The following is a 14,213-nucleotide window of genomic DNA, read 5'->3' on the forward strand; positions in this document are numbered from 1 at the left end:
GTATTGCATTCTTATAAAAACAGTAGACACTAATGTGATGAAGTAGGATTCAGAGGTCTAGGCTAGTGAATGCCACTTTGAAATCAATTCAGGATCTAGAAATCTATTTACATAACTGCAGATAAAGGGTAACTGTGCCTTTGAAAAACAAATTAACCTGGAGAAGGTCAACTTTGCATGCGTTCAGCATTTCATTTGCACCATTGGGAAGTTCATCTCATTTATCAGCAAAATTTTCATTTTCCAGTGAAAAATTTTTCCCATGATGTCAACAATAATGCAATCAATTTTGCAACACAACTGGTCTGAAAGTTAACCCAAAAATAATGTTTTACTTAATATCTTTTCTCTGAAACTGCTCCCCTAAAGGACCAACACTCAAATGGCCATCTCTGTCATTGCAGTAGTCTGATCGCCAACAACCTCCCAACCCGTCACATGTATCCTGACTGTTTTACACATGGAGGTCAGAGGCACTTTCACACGCAACTCCCTAGCCTCAGGCTGCTGTTGCTTAACCATGTGACATCTTGTAGTTTCCTCTTCAATGTGACTTTAGAGAGGATACGCAGACCTCCTTATTAATTAGTGACTGGATGTAGCCCTGAAGGATGCTTTATTTCATCTTTAATTTAGGTATACAGGACAATAGGAGGCCCTTCCAGACCAACAAGCCCACCTACCCAATTACACCCATGTGAACAATCAACCATCCAGCGTAAAGACAAGGGAAGAATTTTCCAAGTTCCTCCAAAGTATGACTTTTGCTCCAGGTTTCACCCTGTCCCATACCCTCTGGGTGGAAGGGATTCCATCATTCATCATTATGCACCACGTCATATGACGTAACTGATCATGGTTCCTTGACCATAATTGTTCTGGGCAAATTTTTCTACAGAAGTAGTTTGCTATTGCATTCTTCTGGACAGTGTCTTTACAAGACAGGTGACCGCAGCCATTTTCAATATTCTTAAGAGATTGTCCGCCTGGTGTCAGTGGAGTCATAACCAGGACTTGTGATAGACACTGGCTGTTCATACGATCATCCATCACCTGCTCCCATGGCTTTAGGTGACACTGTTGGGGTCTAAACAGGTGCTACACCATGCCCAAGGGTGACCTGCAGGCTAGCAAAGGGAAGGAGTGCCTTACACCTCCTTTGGTAGAGACGTATCTCCACCTCACCACTGTGTTCCATCATTACAGCTTTCATTGAAGTCACTTGGAAGGATATTGTTTCCATGAAGATGTGTCCGTACTTAAGAGCAGGCTGCAATGATCACACTTGTTGTGCATCATATTCTGAATGACATGCACTATAACAATATACAATACTTCCAGTGCATTGCTGCACAAGGAAACAGATTGTTTTGCAAATGTTGACTTGAAAAAGCACATACCTCATCCAACTTCCTAAAGCAGCATTAAGGTGTTTCAAATTAATGGTAGTTTCTGGGTTTAGTTTTCTTGCTTTTGCATAAACACAAGAGACTCTGCAGATGCTGGAAATCCAGAGCAACACGCGCAAATATGGGAAGATCTCAGCAGGCAGGAAGCATTGGGTAAATTTTCTCTGTACTCTTTCAAGCTTATTTACATTTTTCCTGTAGGTAGGTGACCAAAACTGCAGACAATATTCCAAATTAGGCCTCATCAACAACTTATATGACTTCAACATGACATCCACTCCTGTTCTCAATACTTTGATTTATGAAGGCCAATGTACCAAAGGTTCAAAGTTCAAAGTAAAATATACTATCAGAGTACCTACATATCAGCACATGCAACCCTGAGATTCTTTCTCTAGCTGGTATACTTAGCAAATCTATAGAAGAGTAGCTGTAAAAAGGATAAATGAACAAGAAAATGTGCAAATGTAAATAGAGAGTAATAATTAACAAGTATGAAATAACATGAAATGGAAGAGAATTAGAATCAGGTTTAGTATCAGCAAAATATGTCATGAAATTTGTTAATTTAGTGGCAGCAGTACAATGCATTACCTGATATCGAAAAAATAATTAAGTAAATCAATTGCAGTAAGTATATATATATGTATATTAAATAGTTAAATCAGAAATAGCGCAGGAACAGAAATAATATTAAAGGGATGAGGTAGAGTTCATGAGTTCAATGTCCACTTTGGAATTGGATGGCAAAGAGGAAGAATCGCTGAGTGTGTGACTTCAGACTCCGGTACCTCCTTCTTGATGGTAACAATGAGAAGAGGGCATGTCCTGGGTATTGAGGGGTCTTTAATAATTGACACCTTTCTTCTGAGACACCGCTCCTTGAAAATATTTTGGATACTGTGGAGGCGAGCACTCAAGGTGGAGCTGATTAATTTTATAACTTTCTGTAGCTTCTTTTGATCCTGTGCAGCAGCCCCCAACCCCTATACCAGATAGTGATGCAGCCTGTCAGAATGCTTTCCACAGTACATCTGCAGAAGTTTTCAAGTGTTTTGGATGACTAATCAAATCTCCTCAAACTCCAAATGAAAAATAGCCTCTGTCTTCCCTTCTTTTTTAGCTGCATTGATAAGTTGGAACCAGGTTACATCCTCAGAGACCTTGACACCCAAGAACTTGAAATTGCTTACTCTCTCCACTTCCAATCCCTCTACAAGGATTGGTTCTTGTGCCCTCGTCTTACCCTTCCTGAAGTCCATAAACAGTTCTTTGGTCTTACTGACATTGAATGAAAGGCTGTTGCTGTGACACCACTCAACTAGCTGATATATCTCACTCCTGTACACCCTCTCATCTCCATCTGAGATCCTGCCAACATCAGTTGTATCATCAGCAAATTTATAACTGGCAATTGAGCTATACCTAGCCACACAGTCATGGGTGAAGAGGGAGTAGAGTAGTGGACTAAGCACACAACACTGAGGTGCACCAATGTTGATCAACAGTGAGGAGGAGATATTATTACCGATCTGCACAGATTGTGGTCTTCTGGTTAGGAGGTCGAGGATCTAATTGCAGAGGGAGGTACAGAAGCCCAGGCTCTGTAGCTTCTCAATTAGGACTGTGGGAATGATGGTGTTAAGCGCTGAGCTAGATCAACAAAGAGCATCCTGACATCGGTGTTTGTATTGTCCAGGTGATCTAAGGCTGCATGAAGAGCCATTGAGGTTGTGTCTGCCATAGATCTATTGTGGCGATAGGCAAATTGCAGTGGGTTTAGGTGCTTGCTGAGGCAGGAGTTGATTCTGGCCCTGGTCAACCTCTCAAAGCATTTCATCACCATGGATGTGAGTGCTACTGGATGATCGTCATTAAGGCAGAGCATGAAATAACAAAATAAAGAGTCCTTAAAGTGAGACCATCGGTTGTGGGAATAGAACAAGTGTAGTTATCTTCTTTTGTTCAAGAGCCTGATGGTTGAGGGGCAGTAACTGTTCTTGAACTTGGTGGTGCAAGTCCTGAGACACTGAAGCTTGGCAGCAGTGAGAAAAGAGCGCGGCCTCGCCTGGGTGGATCTTTGATGTTTGATGCTGCTTTTCTACCGCAACGTTTCGAGTAGATGTGCTCAGTGGTTGGGAGGGCTTTATCTATGATGCACAGGGCCGAATCCACTATCTTTTATAAGATTTTCCACTCAGAGTCATTGGTGTTCCTATACCAGGCTGTAGTGCAGCCAATCAGCACACTTTCCATCACACATCTAAAGAAGTTTGCCAAGGTTTTTGATGACATACCAAATCTCCGCAGACTCTTAAGGAAGTACAGGCGCTGTTATGCTTTCTTTGCAATTATATTTATATGTTGGGTCCAGGACAGGTCATCTGAGATAGTGACACCAGGAATTTAGAGTTGCCCACTCTCTTCACCTCTGATCCTCTGATGGGTACTGGCTCATGGACCTCTAGCTTACCTGTCCTGAAGTCTACAATCAATTCCTTGGTCTTATTGACAATGAGTGAAGATTGTTGTTATTACACCACTTGGCCAAATTTTCAACCTTCCTTCTGCATGCTGATTGATCACCCCCTTTGATACAGCCCACAGCAATAGTGTTGTCAACAAACTTGTACATGGTTTTGGAGCCGTACTTAACCACACAGTCATAATGTAAGTGAGTAGAGCAGGGACCTAAGCACATACCCCTATGGTGCTCCTGGGCTGATGAAGATTGTGGAATGTTCTTTACAAACCTATCTCAATAAATTCTGTGTGTTTCTCTTGCTTCTTGGGAGCTGATTACATTTTAGATGGAAGGATTTGCTATCCTTGCAATATTTAAGCCGGTTCCTGGTCAGTGTCTTGAGCCTTCAGTCATTACAGTGGGAAGTGGATTGAGTGTAATACGTTTTCTTCCAGATTCAAATTCAGGTTCAATATTTATCATATGTATATCAAACATACAGTGAAATACATTGTTTGAGTTAACAACCAACACAATCCAAGGATGTATTGGTCCCATAACTATTAAACACAAAATGTACTCGTTTCTGCATGAATGACATTCAGTAGTTTTATGGCACTTCTTTTCTTCATATGGTGATTGATGATTTTTTATTTCTGAGCGATGGGGCGTGAACTTTTGCTTGATGTTTCCGATGTCTGCTTGACATCTGTGATATTCCTGTATAAATATGGAAAGATTGATGGTGTATGTCCATATCCGGTATCAATTTCAAATAAAAAGTTCCCAATGAGCTTCATGAAGATTGGATAGTTGTTTTAATCCCAGTATTTGCTCTGTACCTTTACAACTAAGAAATAGGTTTGTGCTAAACACCTTTATTCTCAGAAGAATGAACAAATACCTTCCATTAGTCTAAGCTGTTTTGAAACTGAGGACTTAGAATAGAAATGTCAGTCTCTATCCCACTGCACTAATCTCTCTTTTCATAGGATGTCTCCTGCAACCAGGACACTTTCTGTTTGCTATGAAACCCAGTCTGTATCATAATGTACCAAATCGGATCCTTCAGTACAACCAGTCCACGCCCTCATTGACATTCCTCCATTTTTTCTTATCTGAATTGGGTAAGCCCCTTCCCTCCCTCCCTTCCCTCCTTCCTTCCCTCATTCATTCTTCCCTTCCTTTGTTCCTTCTCTACCTCCTTCTTTCCTTCCTTCCCCCCTTCTTTCCCTCCTTCCTTCCTTCTTTTCTTCCCTCCCTTACTTCCCTCCTTCCTTCCTTCCCTCCTTTCAAAAACGAATGCAACATCCCTTCAGAATTACTTTACTCAAGCAAGTGTGTTCTGACCAAGGTGTGAATACCATTAAAGAGACATCGATTCTGAAATAAATAAGCAGGAGCTGGTACTTCTCCTATGGTTTGAGGAGAAAAATGGCCTGAGGAGAAAATTTCCTATGCAGTAGACATCTGGAATATATTGTTAGAAACTGATTCAATCATGGTGTTCCAAAGAGCCAGCTGAGTACTTGAAATGGGGGGGGGGGGGGGGGTGGGGAGGAGAGGAGTCCTAGATGTATGGATGTATGGGAAGGGGCGGAGGAATAGGATCATCTGGACTTTTTCTATCAGAGACTAGATGGGCTGAACAGTATCCTGTGTATAACCAATCTTTGTTTATTTGATAAGGAAGAAATATCTTTAACAGTGATTTGAGAGGAATTGAATAATTTGATCTGTGGTGGATGATGAAGGATTATTGATTGAAAAATTACTAGAATATACATTGCAGATATATTAGAGGCATATAAGAGGCTCCTAGTTAGGTCTGTGGGTAATAGAAAAATGGAGGACTAAGTGAAAGGGAGGAGTTAGATTGATCTTAGAGTAGGTTGAAGGGCATCACAACTTCTTGAGTCAAAGAACGAATACCTTTATGAAATTTTCTACGTTAGAAAGAGACAATGCCAGCAGTATTGTTCTCACTGGCAAAAAGATCCATTTTCTGAATTTTTTGAATTTAATATCAGAGGATCCTAATGTTGTGAAGGATTCTATGCAAATACTGCAGGAGCAAAAATCTGTAGTTCTATGAGCCAGTCCACTTTAGGGGATTGAAAGTGGAGAGGGTTGGTAGCTTTCTATTCGTATTATCATACCTAGAGGATCTGTGCTGGGATCAGCACCTAAGTATCAACACAAAGAAGCCATGATACCACCTCTACTTTCCTGGACTTTTGCATAGATTCAGCATGTCATGTACAACTTTGATAAACTTCCATAGATTAACACTGAAGAGTTTCCTGTCTGGCTGTATCATTGATATGGAAACACCAATGCCCAGCAAGGGAAGGGTCTATGGAAAGAGGCGGATACAGCCCAGTATGCCATAGGCAAAACCCTCCCCACCATTGAGTTCATCTACAAGGAAAGTTGCCCCAAGAAAGCAGCATCCATCATCAAGGACCCCCACCATTCAACCATGCTCTCTTTTCACTGCTACCATCAGGCAATATGATGTCCCACACCACTAGGTTCAGGAACAGTTATTACCTTCAACCATCAGGCTCCTGAAAAATTGTGGATAACTTCACTTGCCTGATTCCACGACCTACAGACTCACTTTCAAGAACTCTTTACAATTCATTTTCTCAATATTATTTTTTATTTACACAGTTTGTCTTCTTTTGCACATTGATAGTTTGTCAGTCTTTGTTGGTCTATGTGTAGTTTTTTTTGTAAATTTTACTTTATTTCTCTTTTTCATATGTAAATGCCTGTAAGAAAATGAATCTCAAGGCAGTATATGGTAACATATGTATACTTAGATAATAAAATTACTTTGATCTTTGAAGTGATAGAAGGACCACAGATATGGGTCTCAAAAAGAAGGTTCTTCAGAAGCCTTGGCTGATCCCAGATTAGCTACTTTCTTACAGCAATGTGAAAGAGTCACCATTGATGTGTGGCAGCGTATTGAACAGCTTGGACTGAAATTGCATCAACTTGATAAACTGCACTTAGTCCCAATGTAATATTATGCATTTTAGTCTCAGAATCAGATTTACTATTGTTGACAAATGTCATGAAATGTATTGTCTTGCAGTGATATAGTAATTAATATAGTAATTCAACAAGTTACTATACTTTACAATAATAAACATATGAAATAAATAAGTAGTGCCAAAAGAACTCAAAATAGTGAGGTAGTGTTTGGAGAGCAAGAGGGTGAGGGAATGGGTTCATGGACCATTCAGAAATCTGCAGTCTGAGGGGAATGTTTTGTGTGCGTCTTCAGGCTCCTGTACCACCTCCTCAATGTTACCAAGGGGAAGAGGGCATGTCCTGGTGATGGGGATTCTAAATGATGGATGCTACTTTTTTGAGGCATTGCCTTTTAAAGATATTCCTGACACTAGGGAGGCTAGTGCCCAAGATGGAACTGGCTGACTTTGCAACTTTCTGCAGGTTTTTCTGATCCTGTGCAGAGACCCCTCCATACCAAACGGTGCTGTACATTTTGTGTGTGGCACTGCCATGGCTGAAACTAAAATATAAACTATCAGCCAGAATCCACCAATAATCTGTGAACTGTAGTAAATTGTTGGTACTTTGTCCATAATTTTTCATCTACTCTATTTGTAGCTGCCTGTGCCTCCTCCCCATTGAGAAGAGGGCGTGTCCACAAGAGTATATGCTCAGTTCTTCCTGGTTCAGATCTTGGTATTAGGTTGTGCCTGCAAACCTGTTCTCTATTATCCAGGTTGTTGTAGCATTGAGGTTAGCATGCTGAAATATATGCACCTGTGACATGCTGATAACTAGCCAGATTAGTGAGGGGAGAAATGGCTTATCATCTGAACCAAGCCCAGGCAAATCATCTATAGAAAAGGTTGTTTCATTGTCATGCCATTTAACTATTTGGAAGCTTACTGCTCAATGTAGGGACATTCTTTTAGCTGTAGCTGACTTCACTTTATCATTTCCTGTCTCATGATGTCTCAGCACTACTGTTAGAAATGGAAATATACTTTGCCATGATTCCAAGCAACATAGAAGATAATGACGGCCAGTGAGACTACAAGACTGATAATTTTATTGCAAATTGGAACTATGTGCCATTCTGCTGGAGACAGACGGCCGTTTAAAAAAGGGCATGCAAATTCAGATAAAGTGCAACCATGAGTAATTATCCAACAGTAATTTTTTTAGGTACATTAGACATCTAAAAAGGATTTTAATGCTTTTTCTTAAGATGGATTTAATAGAAGGATTACTTTGCGCTCATAAATAATTTTTAAATGTGCGGTCTCTTTCCAAATGACTATGTCAAATTTTCTTTATTGGAATGCTGTGTTGAGGTACCAAAGGAATTTTAAGTTGTTTTTCTTTCTCTGATCTCTTCAGGTTATTGTTTTCTTTTTAACTTCTTCCTGGTACTTGCAAACATCCTTTCTTTAAGCTATTCTAATTGCCCTGACTTCTATTAATGCCTCCATTTGTTGGGGCCGACCATAGATGTTGTGTCTTACCTGACTTGCGCAAGACAGGGCAGCACTATATAGAGAGCAATCTGTTGCCCATGCAGTTGCAGTTGATGAGTCCAAAGGAACACAGGCCCTGATACAGTTTGGCACCAGTGGCATTGCAGGAGTTGCTAATCAGCATTGAATTCAACATAAGTCTGTCTCAGGGACTCCAGCTCTGTATTTTTCCTTGGGTTTACCCCCGAAACCTCCTCCATGAGTTGGGTATAGCCGCGAGGCAGCGGAGGTTTGAGAACAGAGTTTTCCTTCACCTAGATGAGCTGTCAACTCAGCTAATGAGCCCCATCTGCCCAATCCGACTGATTTTAAGGCACCAGTAACCCACCTTGTCCCTTCTCCTGCCAGTAGAAATGGTTCAACAGGGCTTAGAAGCTGGGATTCAGAGGCTATTTGAGCCACATCCATTTTATTAGATACCTGCCCATCTCCCTTTTTGACCTGTTTTGTGTTCAGAGATGTTCTTGTGCACACCACTATAGTAATGCGTGGTTATTTGAGTTACTGCCGCCTTCCCGTCAGCTTGAACCAGTCTGGTCATTCTGCTCTGAGCTCTCTCATAAACAGTGTGTTCTCACCCACAGAACTGCCGCTCGTCGTATGATTTTTTTTTTTGTATTTTTGCGCCATTCTCTGTAAACTCTAGAGCAGGGCTTCCCAACATGATGTCCGCGGTTAATGGCAGGGGTCCGTGGCATAAAAGAAGGTTTGAATCCCCTGATCTAGAGTTTGTTATGCATGAAAATCCCAGGAGATCAGCAGTTTTTGAGATACCACCCCGTCTGGCACCAAAAATTATTCCACGATCAAAGCCACTTAGGTCACATTTCTTCCCCATTATGACGTTTAGTCTAAACAACAACTGAACTTCTTGACCATGTTATCTTGCTTTTATTCATTGTACTACTGTCACATGATTGGCTGATTTGTTATTTGCACTAACAAGCAGGTGTACCTCATAAAGTGGCCAGTGAGTGAATTTTGAAAAATTGGACTGGGAGGACCATTTCAACCGTTGTTCCCCTCTAGATTCCTTTGAAGCTTATACCTGTTAGTATAAATTAACATAGTTTATCAAGCCTTATGATGCACTGGAGTACAAGGACAGATTTCCATTAGTTGCTTTTAAGTGCTGTCAGTGAACATTTTACAGCGGAATTTTCTGTGAAATATTTCACCATCTTCACATCTGTGTGACCTGGTGCCACAAGGGCAACGTGTAAAGAGCTTTTAACACACAGACCAAATGATTAACCGTCTGGACTTTAAACTTCCTTGAGTGTGGCATTTGGGATGTGAGGTTTTTTGTCATGTTGTGTCTGGTTTTCAGCAGCTGTGAGGCTGCTGTAGCAGAAATCATATCCAGTAGCTATTATACCGTGGGTGTGGAGACTGAACCACGGCGTTAACAAAATGGTATGTAAAGATCTGTTCTGGCTGCCTGCTTAGTCCCAGCTTCACTGGGAATGTGATGACACTATACTGCCTGTAAAAATGTATTTTCAATCTGTGGAAGGTGTGAACAGCTGCTTTGTGTTTGCGCATTGAGCAATATAATTTCCTTTTTAATTACAGATCCTGTGAAAGAGGAGGATAAGAATCTTTTTAGCCTTTTTCAGTGTTGTTTTTTTTAGAAAATGCAAAGTTATTTATGTCAAAGCTAATATTTGCATGAAAGCATAAATTATCCATTTTTAATGGATGGTTTGCACAATTCCAGGCAATTTCCAATCCACTAGGACCAATCAAAAATAGTTTTAATTGATGAGCCAACACTTTAAAATTACTTTAATACATACAAAATGTTGAGGAACTCTGCAGGTCAGGCAGCACCTATAGAGAGAAAAAACTAAAAGAGTTGATGTTTCAGACTGAGACACTTCTTTATTTAATATTATTTAAATATTAAATTTTATTTAATATTTGAGTAATCCTGTAACTATATTTTTTGATTTAGCATTCTTTGTTGTTTATATAATTCATATATATAAAATATGTGAAGTGCATATGTCATCACTCTGCCACATGGTACGTGTGCTAGTCGCTGAAAGTAAGATGAAGTTAGACTCACGTTTCAGACTACATGTCTTCCTTTGAATTAGTTTAATGTTTTGAAGTTACAAAACATAACACCTTCATCAGGATGACTTCACCGCTTCTCCAGGTGCTCCAGCTTAGGGTTACTGAGTTGTGGGCATGCTATGTTGGCACCAGAAGAGGTGGTGGCAGTTGCTGGCTGCCTGGCACAATCCTTGCTGATTTGGTTTAACACAAATGACACATTCCACTATATGTTTCAATAGACTTGTGACAAACAAACCTAATCTTTAGCTTTCTAATCTTTCTCTCTTCAGTCCATTCTGATAGTGCAGAGAGCCAGGTGAAGTCAGTAAACAAACACGCATACTTTGATACAGGGTCAAAAAGCATTGGGTCAAACTGTGCTGAATTCAGGCCGCTGCCCTATCACGGCAGCCATGGTCTCTGTCTGTCTGTGTTAGGGTGGTCCAGATGGAGAGAGTTGATGCACCTCTCCTCCTTTAAAGCATCGGATAAACTCCCCCCATGAGGCTTTGGAAGGATCCAACTTCATGCAGACCCAGGGCAGAGTCCATTATGAGAATGCCTTAACAACTCTCAACAGGAGTCACAGCCTGGAATGAAGTTTGAAGCTCTTGAAAAACCTTGTAACTGTTCTAAATATCACTGGTATCCAGAACCATTAAGAGCTATGAAGGCTTTTTTAATAATTTAAAAGGATTAACATTATCAATGAACAGGAATCAAGGACCAACTTTATTCGCTGTATACATTTACATATATTAGGAATTTGCTGTGGAGCACAGTATGCAACAATAATCAACGCTCAACAATTATAAATAATAAAGAACTATATAACTATATAGAGATTAAAGTATGGATATGAATTAAAATGTGCATAAGTATCAGCAAATATTTACAATGTAAGTAGCGTTGTAAGAAGTAAGGTGGCAGGATGGAGATACATCCTGGTTATGTGACCACTGACGCCAAGCAGACTATCTTGGAAGAGTGTTGCTAATGGCTGGAGTCACCGTCTTGTAAAGATACTGCCTAGAAGAAAGTAATGGCAAACAACTTCCATAGAAAAAATTGTCAAGAGCAATCATGGTCATGGAAAAACCATGATCGCCTGCGTCATACGACACGGCACGTAATGATAATGATGATTATAAAAAATAGATTAAGGTAGAGCAGGGTAGGCGGGGAAGTCCCTAGAATGGTCGATCAGACTAACTGCCTTGGTGAAGAAACTTCAAAGAAATGTGAATTTTCTGTTTTAATTGTCTTATTGTGCTTTTCGGAAGGAAACTTTGGGAAAACCCAGCAATGGATTATTAAAATGGTTTAAAAAATAAAAAGAATACTGAAGAATAAATAGTTAAGGCATTCAACATCATTATTATGTGCCATGTCATATGACGTGGGCAGTCATGGTACCATGACCATGATGATACTCGGCAAATTTTTTTACAGACATACAGTCTTTCATTTATTCTACTATGGTTATTATTCTGTAATGGATTTACTGAGTGTGCCCACAAGAAAATGAATCTCAGGGTTGTATATGGTGACATATATGTGCTTTGATAATAAATTTACTTTGAACTTGGTTCATTCACTAGGTTGGACTGGAATTTCTTGACCATGGTATGCAGCTGAAGGGAAGTAGATTTTATTTTGGGGGTCTGATGCTACTTTGGGAACCAGGAGAAAGCTATTAATGTCATTTGGGGCCATAAATGTATTCTGATGTGGACAATTGGTAAAAGCTTAAAGAAGGCCCCCCCTCGGGCAGCCAGTTGAATCAGAATCAGATTCAGGTTCAGGTTTATTATCACTGTCATTTTTTATTTTTATTTTGCAGCAGCAGTACAGTGCAATACATTAAATAGAAATTACAAGAAAAAAATAAGGAGTAATGCATAAAGGGAGCAAAAATAACATGGTATTGTTCATGGGGTCATTGTACGTTCAGAAATCTGATGGCAGAGGTGAGGAAGCTGTTCCTGAATCATTAAGTGTGTGCCTTTAGGCTCCTGTGCCTCCTTCTTGATGACGACATTGAGAAGGGAGTCTGTGCGATGGATGTACTTAATGATAGATGCTGCCTTCTTGAGGTATCACTTTTTAATGTTGTCCTCGATGGTGGGTAGACTAGTGCCTATAATGGAGCCGACTGAGTTTACAACTCTCTGCAGCTTTTTCTAATCCTGTGCAATGGCCCCTCCATACTCGACTGTGATGCTACCAGTCAGAATGGTCTCCACAGAACTTCTGTAGAAATTTACACAAGTCTTTGATGACATACCAAATCTCCTCAAACTCCCAATGAAATATAGCCGCTGGCATGCTTTCTTTGTAATTATATCAAGATGTTGGACCCAGAATAGGTCTTTATAGACACTCACGGACTTGAAGCTTGGATGAGAACTTGAAGGCTGTACAGGAAATTTTTGGCAACAGTCTGCAACTGGAAGGGAGCATATTTTGTTCTTGGGTTTAACGATGGAAGATTATGGAGAGTTTTCCTGCTGCCCTTGGAACCTGTAGAAAACTGCTATTGTCGATTGGGGTCATAAATATATTCTGTTGTGGACCAGTGGTAAGTGTTTGAAAAGGGTCCTCAGGCAGCCAGTTGTGTGCTAATCCTGGTGTTAATCCGAATCAGATTTATTATCACTGACATGTATCATGAAATTTATTCACTTTATAGCAAAAAAAGTCAGGGAGGCTCTGGGGAAGCATTAATATGATCTCAGCATTAATAGGTATTTGTATCAGATGAGATTAATTAAGCTGGAGCATTTAGCTTGAGTAAAGTGAAGGAGCTAATTAAAGTTTCCAAGAAAATAAGGTTTTATGTGACAAATATATTTATTGCTTCATTATAATTTTTGAAAGACAAAAGCTAGAGACCTTAAATACATCAGCAGTAAATCCTGAAGTGGTTAGGGTCCATAAGCATAAAGCGTTGTCAAGAAACATTGCATTGGATAACTTGAAGAGAAATGAGGTAAATGTATTAGGCAGGGGAATGGGAACCAGTATCATAGGGTTGAGGATAAACCAGCAGGTTCACAAGCAGGTGATGGATGCAACTCCCAGTGATTGGTTACAAATTCAGACAGAGCAGAGTTAAATTGACCCACAGAGGTAAAATTCATAATGTCAAAGAATGCAGGACTGAAGGTGTTGTATTTAAATGCGCTTAGCATTCAGAATAAGGTGGACAAGTTCATAGTGCAATTAGAGATGGATTGGTATGACATGGGTGTCACTGAATTGTGACTGAAAGAAGGCCACAGTTGGGAGCTTAATGATGCACCATCAATAACTCTCTCTGAGACGTGAAGGCGAGATATCAGCTTTTATTGACCGGAAGAAGGAACAAGCAGTGAGTGACCACCATACTACATCCTGGAGACTGAGAGGCCGGGCTCAGGCCTCGATCGCCTTTATACTGGAGTCTGTGGAAGGAGCCACAGGAGCAGTCTGCAGGGGGCGTGTCCAGACAGGTATATGTAGTTCACCACATTCATCCACCCTTTGTTTTAAAAGAGAGTCCCCATGTGGTGAAGTTCCCTACAAGTATATTTACAGGTTAAGTCTATCAGGTGGTCGAATCTGGTACTGTGATCTACGTAGCACCGGCTGTGATTGCACAGGTGCCGGTGGTGATTGCACCGGAGACGGTGGTTGTGCTGGTTCTGGCCTAACTGGAGGTGTCAGCCCACTAGGTGTCAGTGATCCCTC

The 14,213-nt window shown here is 40.4% G+C and overlaps 1 protein-coding gene across 5 annotated transcripts in view; it reads left to right on the forward strand.

Moving 5' to 3' along the window:
* Positions 1–14,213, forward strand: part of rbms3 (RNA binding motif, single stranded interacting protein) — a 1,202,299-nt gene that overhangs the window by 323,427 nt on the left and 864,659 nt on the right. The window lies entirely within an intron of this gene.

Source organism: Hypanus sabinus, chromosome 20 (assembly GCF_030144855.1).
Source record: "Hypanus sabinus isolate sHypSab1 chromosome 20, sHypSab1.hap1, whole genome shotgun sequence".
NCBI classification, from domain to species: domain Eukaryota; kingdom Metazoa; phylum Chordata; class Chondrichthyes; order Myliobatiformes; family Dasyatidae; genus Hypanus; species Hypanus sabinus.